The sequence below is a fragment of the Onychostruthus taczanowskii genome, unplaced genomic scaffold, assembly GCF_017590055.1.
Source record: "Onychostruthus taczanowskii isolate IOZ18803 unplaced genomic scaffold, ASM1759005v1 scaffold1, whole genome shotgun sequence".
Classification (NCBI taxonomy): domain Eukaryota; kingdom Metazoa; phylum Chordata; class Aves; order Passeriformes; family Passeridae; genus Onychostruthus; species Onychostruthus taczanowskii.
In genome coordinates this window covers 9,641,073-9,650,796 of record NW_024496525.1, presented here as the reverse complement: position 1 = coordinate 9,650,796, position 9,724 = coordinate 9,641,073, and the positions used below count along the sequence as shown (strand labels likewise).

At 36.7% G+C, this 9,724-nt stretch overlaps 1 protein-coding gene across 1 annotated transcript in view; it reads right to left on the bottom strand.

Moving 5' to 3' along the window:
- Window positions 1-9,724, bottom strand: part of AVEN (apoptosis and caspase activation inhibitor) — an 87,624-nt gene that overhangs the window by 54,116 nt on the left and 23,784 nt on the right. The gene's annotated exons all lie outside the window — the stretch shown is intronic.

Genomic DNA, 9,724 nt, shown 5'->3' with positions numbered 1-9,724 from the left:
TATTTTTGTTTTTATTTAATAATATTTTTTTTTTTTTTTTTTTTTTTTTTTTTTTTACAAACACTTAAAACTGGCAGATGTAAACTGCTTTGGGAAGGGTCTGATGTAGAGCAGCATCTGCATTAAAGGAAGCTTTGTTACAGCAGATGCAACTGTGTGTTCCTGGCAACTCAACCTGCAGCCCAACAGCCTCGACAGACATCTGCTCAGCTCATTCCTCTTTGTTTGTGATACCTGGTCCTGGACCAACTTTTAGGTCCTGCAAGGGCTGCCTCCACACTTTAAATCTCAATTAACCAAATCTATTAGTTTTTCCGCTCTTTTTTTTCCCCAGAACTGATATCAAATTCATAGATCTACAGTTACCTAAATAGTTCCAGTTGTTGGCATTTTTTCACTTCTAGAAAGACATTCCCTAGTGTTCTTCAATATTCCTGACACTAAGAGACATTAAAACCACCCATTTTTATAGTCCACCTCAATGACAGTACTGATGCTTTACAAGGAATTCAGCTTGCTATTCCTATGCTATATACTTATATCTCAACCAGTGGTGAAGCCAGCAAGTGTGTTAAAAATCTTCAAATTACAGAAAAGTGAAGTCTTTATGGGACCTCAATACCTTCCAACCCTTTTGAACTGACACCATCTCAAACTTTAAATATTAATTTAGTGATTCTGCAGCTTACAAACAGGGAAGAATGAAGCACATCACTTGGGAAAGGTCACCAGAAGTTCCCTACAGCCCCAAATTCTGCACAACAATAACCAAGAGTGTGAGTCTAGGGAAGACTGAACACAGGGCACACACACAGGGATACTTCTTCAGAATTCTTCTGTTTGCCTCCAGCTATTTGCAGTTCAGGAGGGATTTTTTGAGCCTGAGGTAATGTCTTATTTATAGGATAACCCTGTTTTTTTTGAACCAGCAAAAAATTTCAGTTTCCACAGGATCCTGTGACAAATTTCCATATTTAATTATGAGTTACATCAAAAAATACTTTGCTTTGAATTTGCTGCCAGATAGTTCCATTTAACATTCCCTAGCAGAGACAATAATAATTTCATATTTATCATACTAATCATTCTGTGATTTCACAGAAGGCTGTAGCATGCTGTTCTCATCTGTCTTTGCAGTTGAAAACCTCTTATTTTACTCTACTCATACCATCCTTAGCCGTGCCTTATATGCAAGTTTTTCCATACTGTTGGTCGCCCTGCTGGCCTTTGCTGTGTCTTCTCAATACTACTGTTTCCTTGTGGAGCTTCTGGGATCCAAAGTACAAAAAGTTACACAAGGTACCTGTGTCACTGACTTATATGGTGACACCATGATGTATTTTCTATTTTCTTCTCTATTCTTTTCCCAATTTCTGCAGTTCACTTGCTTTCAACTAAGGAGGAATAACAATCATCTCAGATGACTTTAAGTGTACAGGGACTGTTTACACACACACACATACTGTACTTCACTTCATCTGCAGGTAATTTAATCTGTCATTTTTGTGGCTTTTTTCCTGCAACTCTCTGCAGTCCCCATGCTACATGGAATTAGAGGAGAAATAAGATACACACTTTTAAAAGTGAACGTAACAACACATCAGATCAATCAGATCAAGAGCTTTAGGTGATTCTCCACCACTGAAATTCATAAAATCACAGAATGGTTGGACTTGGAAAGTATCTCTGGAGATGACCTAGTGCAACCACCCTGCTAAACAAGATTCGCCTAAAATGGGTTGCACAGGAACTAGTCCAAGCATGTTTCAAGTATCTCCAGAGAAGGGAGACTCCACAGTCCCCTCTAGGCAACAGTTCTAGTGTCCTGGCATCATTGAAATAGTTTTTTCTCATATTCAGATGAAACTTCTTGAGTTTCAGTTTATACCTGTTGCCCCTTGTCTTGTCACTGGACACCACCATCCTCTTGTCACTCGTCCTTCAGATATTTTCGTATGCGCTGATGAGGTACCCTCTCAGTCATCTCTTTTGCAGGGTGAGCAGGCCCAGCTCCCTCAGCCTTTTCTCATAAGAGATGCTGTCTTGCTGCCCCCTCACTGGACCTGCTCCAGGAGCTCCATCTCTCCTGTCCTGAGGAGCCCAGAACTGGACACAGCTCTCCAGGTGAGGCTCACCAGGGCTGAGCAGAGGGGCAGGATCTCCTCCCTTGACCTGCTGGCCATGCTCTTCCTAATGCAGCTCAGGATCCCATTGGCCTTCTGGGCCACCAGGACACACTGCTGGCTCAGGGACAGTTTGTTGTCCACCAGCACCCCCAGGGCCTTCTCCGCAGAGCTGCTTCCCAGCAAGTCAGCCTTCAGCCTGTGCTGAGCCATGGGGTTCTTCTTCCCCTGCTGCAGGATCTTACACTTAGCTTTGCTGAATTTCATTAGGTTCCCCTCTGCCCAACTCTCAAGCCTGTCTAGGTCACGCTGGATGGCAGCGCAGCTCTCTGGGGTATTGGCCACCCCTCACAGTTCGGTACTCTGTCCCTCCATGCATGTCATGGATCAGTAAGTTCGAGAAGAGTCAGTACCAAACCCTGGGATGCAATGCCAGATAGAGCCCACTAACTAGACTCTGTGGCACTGATCATAACCCTCCAAAGTCTGCCATCCTGCCAGCTCTCCATCCACCTCTCCACTCACTCATCCAAGCCTGCACTTCCTGAGCTTAACTCTGAGGATGCTATGGGACACATGTCAAAAGCCATGTCGAAGTCAAAGCAGACGTGTAAATCAAGTCTGACAAGAGCTTTTGACAGTAGCTGTACTAAGAGATCTGCCTTAAGTCAAACACTAACTAGTTCACAAATTGCTTTGATGACTGCTCATGTTATTCAGAAAAGTTCATCCAATCACACAGAGTTTCCTTGGCTTTGTAATCTATGAATTTTACTGGCTACACTGGGGTTAGCCTTTCATGTAAGATTTGTGAGAACCTTGCCCACTGTCTTTCAAGTCAGGAAGGAATTTGAGCTAGAGAAAGAAACAACAGCAAGTTTCCCTTCCTCAAATTTCACCAAACTTTACTGAAACTGGGGTTTTTTTTAATTATGTTTGCTATTTCACATGTTTTGCAAGTTACAAAATGAAGGAACTATACTTGATGTTTCTTGGTAGTATTTTACCTCTAACATCTAAAAGCAAATAATGGCAAATATTATTTCATTAGCAATTAAATAATGTATGTTTTAAAAATAACTTGCAAGGAGAGGAGAAAATGGAATAATTTCTTAGTTGTGACCAGCTGTCAGAACAGAGGTTTTTTTTAATTCATGCTAAAATTTGGACCATAAATATTCTTTTCCCCTACTGAGCAAGTTTGTAAAACCAGGTCTTTAATTCATCCTCCCTATTTTGCTTCCCAAACGGGCTCTACAGTTCACTTCCTCAGGTTCGTACAGTCACTGCAGCAGTAGAAATTGCTAGTATGTTAAAATACTTTAAAGAAGAAAAAATTACGAATAGAAACACCCAAAAGGACAGAAGAGTCTTCTATTATTAAATTAGCAGACAAAAGAAGGTTCACATGCACCGAAACAGATAAACTATTTTGAAGCACAGGCACTAAACACAAATAATCACTAAGGTTTTCTGTTGTTGAGTTGGGCTTTTTTAAACAAAAAGATAACATGACCAAGTCAAACATTTTAGACTCTTTAAAATGCTTTGTCTCTAGTTAAATGTTACTTTACACAGAGATATTTATACAGACCAATTTTTTTTTGACAAGCTAAACTGTGCTTGTAAGGTAAAGGTATGAGATCTGATGCTTTCAGATCACATTTCTACAAGTTAATTTAGTCATCTCATATTTGTAGGCAATTTTCCTCTAAGAGGCTAGATTATTCTTCCTGGAGATTTCTACTCCTCCTTCTTACTCTTCGTCCTCCTCCTTTTTTCATAACCAAATACAACTCAGAGAAATAAAATCGTCTGTGAGACAGAAATAGGATATATAAAACTAAGAGTAGGAAAACAATTAATAAGGCATTACGAAATTAATAACAAAAGAAACATAAAAGCAGGGGCAGACAGAACCATGTGGAGTTACACAGAAGAAAATTTAAAGCAAGAATGGCTGTAGACTCTTATTTGCATTAGAAAATTTACTTGTTGTCAATATTCTAACTGCAACTGTACATTGAGATGAATCAGAAGTAGGTATCTAGATTTAATCCAACTTAACCCAATACACATGCATACTACCACCCTTACTATTATCAATAGCAATTCTAGTACTTTACTGATTCTGCAAGATCTTTCCCTCCTCACCAGCTGTTCGATTTCATGTTCCTGCCAACTCTTTTGCACCATTCATGTAGTCAAATCAGGCAATGAGATCCATATCTGGTGATGGGCCAAAATCCATAATATCACTAAAGTGTCTTTCAAACTTTTTTCTTCAGAAGAGGGGAGGTGACCTTAGTTTATTACCAAGGGCAGAAACAAAATATAAAGCAATTTCAAATTTTGTCATGCCAAATTCTATCTTCTAACAACTTTTGAAACATTAAGCACACCTAGAAGAAAAAAAAAACCAAACTAATAAGGTTCCATTGTAAGAAAGACAGGGAAAAAGTGCTGTTTTCCATTAGAACAACTTTGGTGTATTTCCTCGAGCATTAGAAAGGTTACAGAGAACACAGCAAAGACAGTATCTTTACCTGAATAATACAAATTGTATAGACTGGTTGTCTGGAACCATTACTCTTACACCCCTAGCACTTTATTTATTCAAAAAAATCTAACTCAGATTACCTCCTATTACCAGTGAATTGTCAATTTATATAACACTTGGCTTTCCAAAACTTCCATTCTGCCAGCATTTTCCCAGGAGAAGGTTAATCAAGTGTCTTGAATGAAAATTCCATTGCTATAAATATCTGCAATTATAGCCACTAGCCTTTATGACACAAAAATCAATAGAATTATATCATGATTTTAAATCATTCCCATCCTGAAATAGTTCTTCCACATTGCTCCGTTTCATTTCGTAGCAAGCTGATACACAATTTTCTGTATATTGAAGCACATGCATACACTCAGTCAAAGAAACCCATATTATCACAGGCTGTTTCCAGTAACAGTATGAAAAGAAGTAAAGAGAGTATGATCACCTTTACAATCCAAATTATCTGCAGCATATTCAGAAATACCATGCTTTATAAACTCAGACAATGAGAGTGTACTGTCAAAGGAAGGTCATCTGATTCACATTCCAGTAAAGGTTGAAAATTAGTCAGAATCAAAGAAAATATAATTCTTCCCCACTTGCACCCTATTCTGACCCTCAAACATGACTTTTATTAAAAGAGTCTTTAGTTCACAATTTTACACATGCAAGGGCTTGGTTTGCAAGAAAGGACAACAAAGGGATACAAAAAATTCCCTTGAGTTTGGAATAGACAGTTAATACAATTCTTGTTTTAAAACAAGCTTTGGCAAGGCTCAACATGCCTTTGACATTCTTCAGGAAAATTACTCAAATCTAGAGAAAAAAAATAAGCTGTTTCAGAAAAAAAAACCTTTGAAGTGCTAAGAAGAACCATCTTCCTATACAACACCCAGAAACGCTGAAGATGCCACTTCCCTGATGAGCTGAGAGTGAGCAAATAGGCAAGAGAACATAGAACAGATGAGGAACCAACAAGTGATTTGGACAAAAATATGAGGCAGGGGAAGTGTAAAGAGAAAGCCTAGACTAGAAGTCGGATGTAGGAGCCAGGAATTCTTGAGCAAGAGGATAAGACCAAGGAAAAGAACAACCTCAAAATTAATAGGTGTGACTAAAGCACACTAAAACCAAAAGCATTAAAGGACGAGCAGGACAAGGAGAGCCCAAGCCATCAAGACCAGATTTGAGGAGAAATTTCAGGATTATACATGGAATAAGAAGAAAGGAGGAGCTGTAAATGAAATTAAGGAAGAAACAGGCACTCCATATCCTTTAGAGCACTATCTACTTCACAGCCCTTCTTTCACTTCAAAACTGATGCTTAGAAACAGCACTGTTCCTTGCAAATGAATTTCTGACACTACAGCTAGAATAGGTTTCACCATCTCTTCTCACATGCAGGCTGATCAGAACACTTCTTTGGAACATGAATCAATGAACAAGGAAACATTCCTATCACAGTTATTTTGTTTGTTAATAGATATTAGGAATAAATGCACACTTATGAGAAACGGAACAGCAAATGCAGTCTGGTTTCTACAATTAAACTAATCTGTTACATCTGATAGTGTTATCATTTTTACCATAAATAAAACTTCTAACTCTAGAAAACTTTGTAGAATTTTCGTTTCTATTTTGTTTCTCTCTCTAATGTAAACTGCTGAGAGATGGAACAAAAATATTACTATTAAAACAAACACAGCTCCTCCAAATCAATCAACATCTTTTAGTGCTACCACAGAAGTGATATCTATTAATGTCATTATTAGAAAAGAAACAGGATTTTATCAATAAGAAAAAAAAGTCCCTACTTAAAAAAGTCTACAGCCTAATTCAGGTGATTTAACAGTGGTCAGAATTTAACAGAATCAAAAGTGTAAAAAGGAAATCAAAAGAAAAAAAATCAAATCAATCAAAAGTCATATGCAGCAATAATGAAAATAAAAAAGTTTTTAAAAAACTCAAAGTAGGGAAGAGAACAAAATAAATCAAAAGCAGTAAAAGTAGGAGAAAATGGAACAAGAATGTCATGGCAACAACACACTGAACTTTGGAAATGAATACTGGAATAAGAAATGTACAATCTGAATACAAGAGTCAGAGTAATCAGTTTTTGTTAGGGGATTTCATTGGCAGAAATGTCAGAGATGATGTGGCAGAAACAGATGACCAAGATGAGGCCTAGTCAGGCAGAACAGTTTTGGGGGCTTTGTAAAAACAAAGGACATTCTTAAACTAGAGAAACAGTCAATCAGGTGAATAGACATTTTTATCTAGGTTTCAAGCCTACAAATTCAAGTAGTGTACATGAGAACAGCAAGAGACGAATAAGGACAAATTGCTCCCATTTAAATGTACTGATTTGTGATTTCATAACCAAAACATACTTCAACACAATTCGGCAGAATTACCATCAATATAAAGCAACAACAAAGGATTAAGGACCCAGTATTAGAGAAGGATATTGGCCAGAAAACCTTTTAAATCCAGAAATCTGGAACTTGACAAATAAACGACTGCACTCAAGACGTGAAAAGTCAAAAGAATGGGGAAAAGCTTACCACACTGATTTTAATGGGAACAAAATTTAACCCCTGTAGTCTGTGAATCTTACTCCATTCAATTCTAAATCATAAAGCATCCAAATTTCTCTGAAATACTGAAACCTTTCAGATTTTTTAAATTACTTACCAGTAATTATACAGTACTACCATTGATACTTAAAGCCACATAGTTCTAAGATAACAGAATGTTAAAATGAAGACATGTTATCCTACATTTATATTCAAATCACGGAGTCACATTATACTTCCACACTTCAATCACAGTTTTGGTTGTACTTTAGATAAAACTTAGGAGGGATAAAGGCACAGACATGAAAGCATATATAATGAGCACAGACTACCTATTACAGGAAAACACATTTATCAAGAAAATGTAATTAATACTTAAAATCTGGCATGTCTTATTTTTAGTTCAGACAAAAAAAAAAAAAGAAAAAAAGACAGCTTGGCTTGTCTGATTAGAAAAAAAAAAAAAAAGATTAATTTCTGTAATGTTAGGAACAGTTTAGGAAGAAGCACTGAGCAGATGGAGAACCAGCTTTCACTGATGCCAAGTCCTGTGATTTCAATGCAAATCTTTATTGTGGAAGGGTTTTTTTCTGTTTGTTTAGAAGAAGAAAAGGAGTACAGGAGACACCATTTTTTTGTTGATTTCAGATACCTACAGGTACATAAGCCAGAAGAAGTACCTCTTAGCTCTGGTAACAAGTCCAAAGTTGCAGACTGCCCTGTTGCAAATAAAACATGTGCAAGTGGAAATGAGACCACTTGGATATGAAGCCTCCACAGACAGGAAATGTTATCTACCAGAGGACCATCAAAAAGGAAATGAAAGTTCTGATGCACTGAAATGGGGCTAGAAGGAAAAGCAGGATAGGAGAGCATATCATGGAAACTCAGAGAATGTTTAGGGAATGAGGTAGTGAAAACCAGAGAACATAAAGAAAGATGCAAGTAAAGCACATGCCCTACCTATTTATGTCAGGAGCACACAAATGAGCAATATTTAAGTGACCAGTTACCAACCCTTACTGCAACAGTGTAATCACCTTCCAAGACCAGTAACCTGGTACCTGTATCTTAAAGCTGATGATAAGTAACCAATACTTCTACATTCTGCACAGAGGTCATGTCATTTGGGGAACAGTAAGAACATGGAAATTCTGCATCAGTTGAACTTCTTGGCCAATTTCTGGCCAAGAAATAGCTGAGTTGTCAAGCAAGTACCACTGAAAAATGGGACCCTGATATATACAGTAATCCAAATCACCAATGAGTAAGGCATTTCTGTAAAGAAAACCAATTTTCAGCTATTCTCTATAATTTTAAAACTCAAAGGATTCTTTTTTAGTATTTGAACTATGCCCTGCTATTGCCATTCTTTTTGCTTGAGCATAATTACCATTAAAAAAAGGAAACTGATTTACTCTTCACTCAATTTTTTTCTTTTTTCAAAAAAAAACCTTGGAAAGCTCTCTACTTGAGATAGAAAAGTTAAAGGAAAACCTACTTTTAATGCAAGTTTATCTATTTAGGTTTTTCAAGATGGCCAAAGGTCTTTTTTGTACTTCGAATTCTCAGGCATGTACTGACCATGCAAATGACAAAAATGCAGCAACGTATTGCAATAGACATATCAAAATTAAACAAAGACCCAAAAGAAAGAGGTTAAAAAAACAGATCAAGTGTTTAAGGAAGGAAATGTAACTGTTAGTCACAATTCTTATACCTACTGTTCATTACTATTATGCTACAGTGACTGTTCTTTTGATTTTTATTCTACATTTTTATTGTATTTAACTGCTAGGTACCTAAAGAAATTATATGTATTATTATTATTATTATAAATTATATGTATTATTACAATATCAAAACCATTCTCCCAGTTTTATTTGAACTGCACAGCATTTCCCCATCTTAATCTTTAATGCACCACAATTATTCAGCCATGGCCTAAAAAACCAAATGTGAAAAAATTCATGTCCAAAATTATATTTTTTCATCTTGATAATCATAATCTTGCCATCCATATATTGTTATTGAGGTATGTATGTTGGCAATTTTTGGCTGGTTTACTGCTAATGCCTACTACATTTAAAGAAAAGTAATCAAGTGCCTGGATACATTTTGATCAGCTCTATAATGATATTTTAAAAATACATTTTTTAAGAATCTATTCATAGCCAAAAATCTGATGAACAACTTAAGTCTACTGTAGGTCACTTAACCCTCATCTTTCAAATAATGAGGGCAGCTCTTCAACCATGGCAAGATTCTGCTCACAAAGTAAGGTTATCCTATCACTTCCATTTCTCTTGCTCTTTATGCTTCAACAGCATTTTTACTAAATTGATTCAAGAGCCATTCCCTGAAGGCTTCACAGGGGACTTGTATTTTATTTCAGCTAGACAAAAGCAACATGGAAAAGTTTGCTATATTCAAGATAATTAAAATAAATAAATTTTTAAATGCTGAAGAAA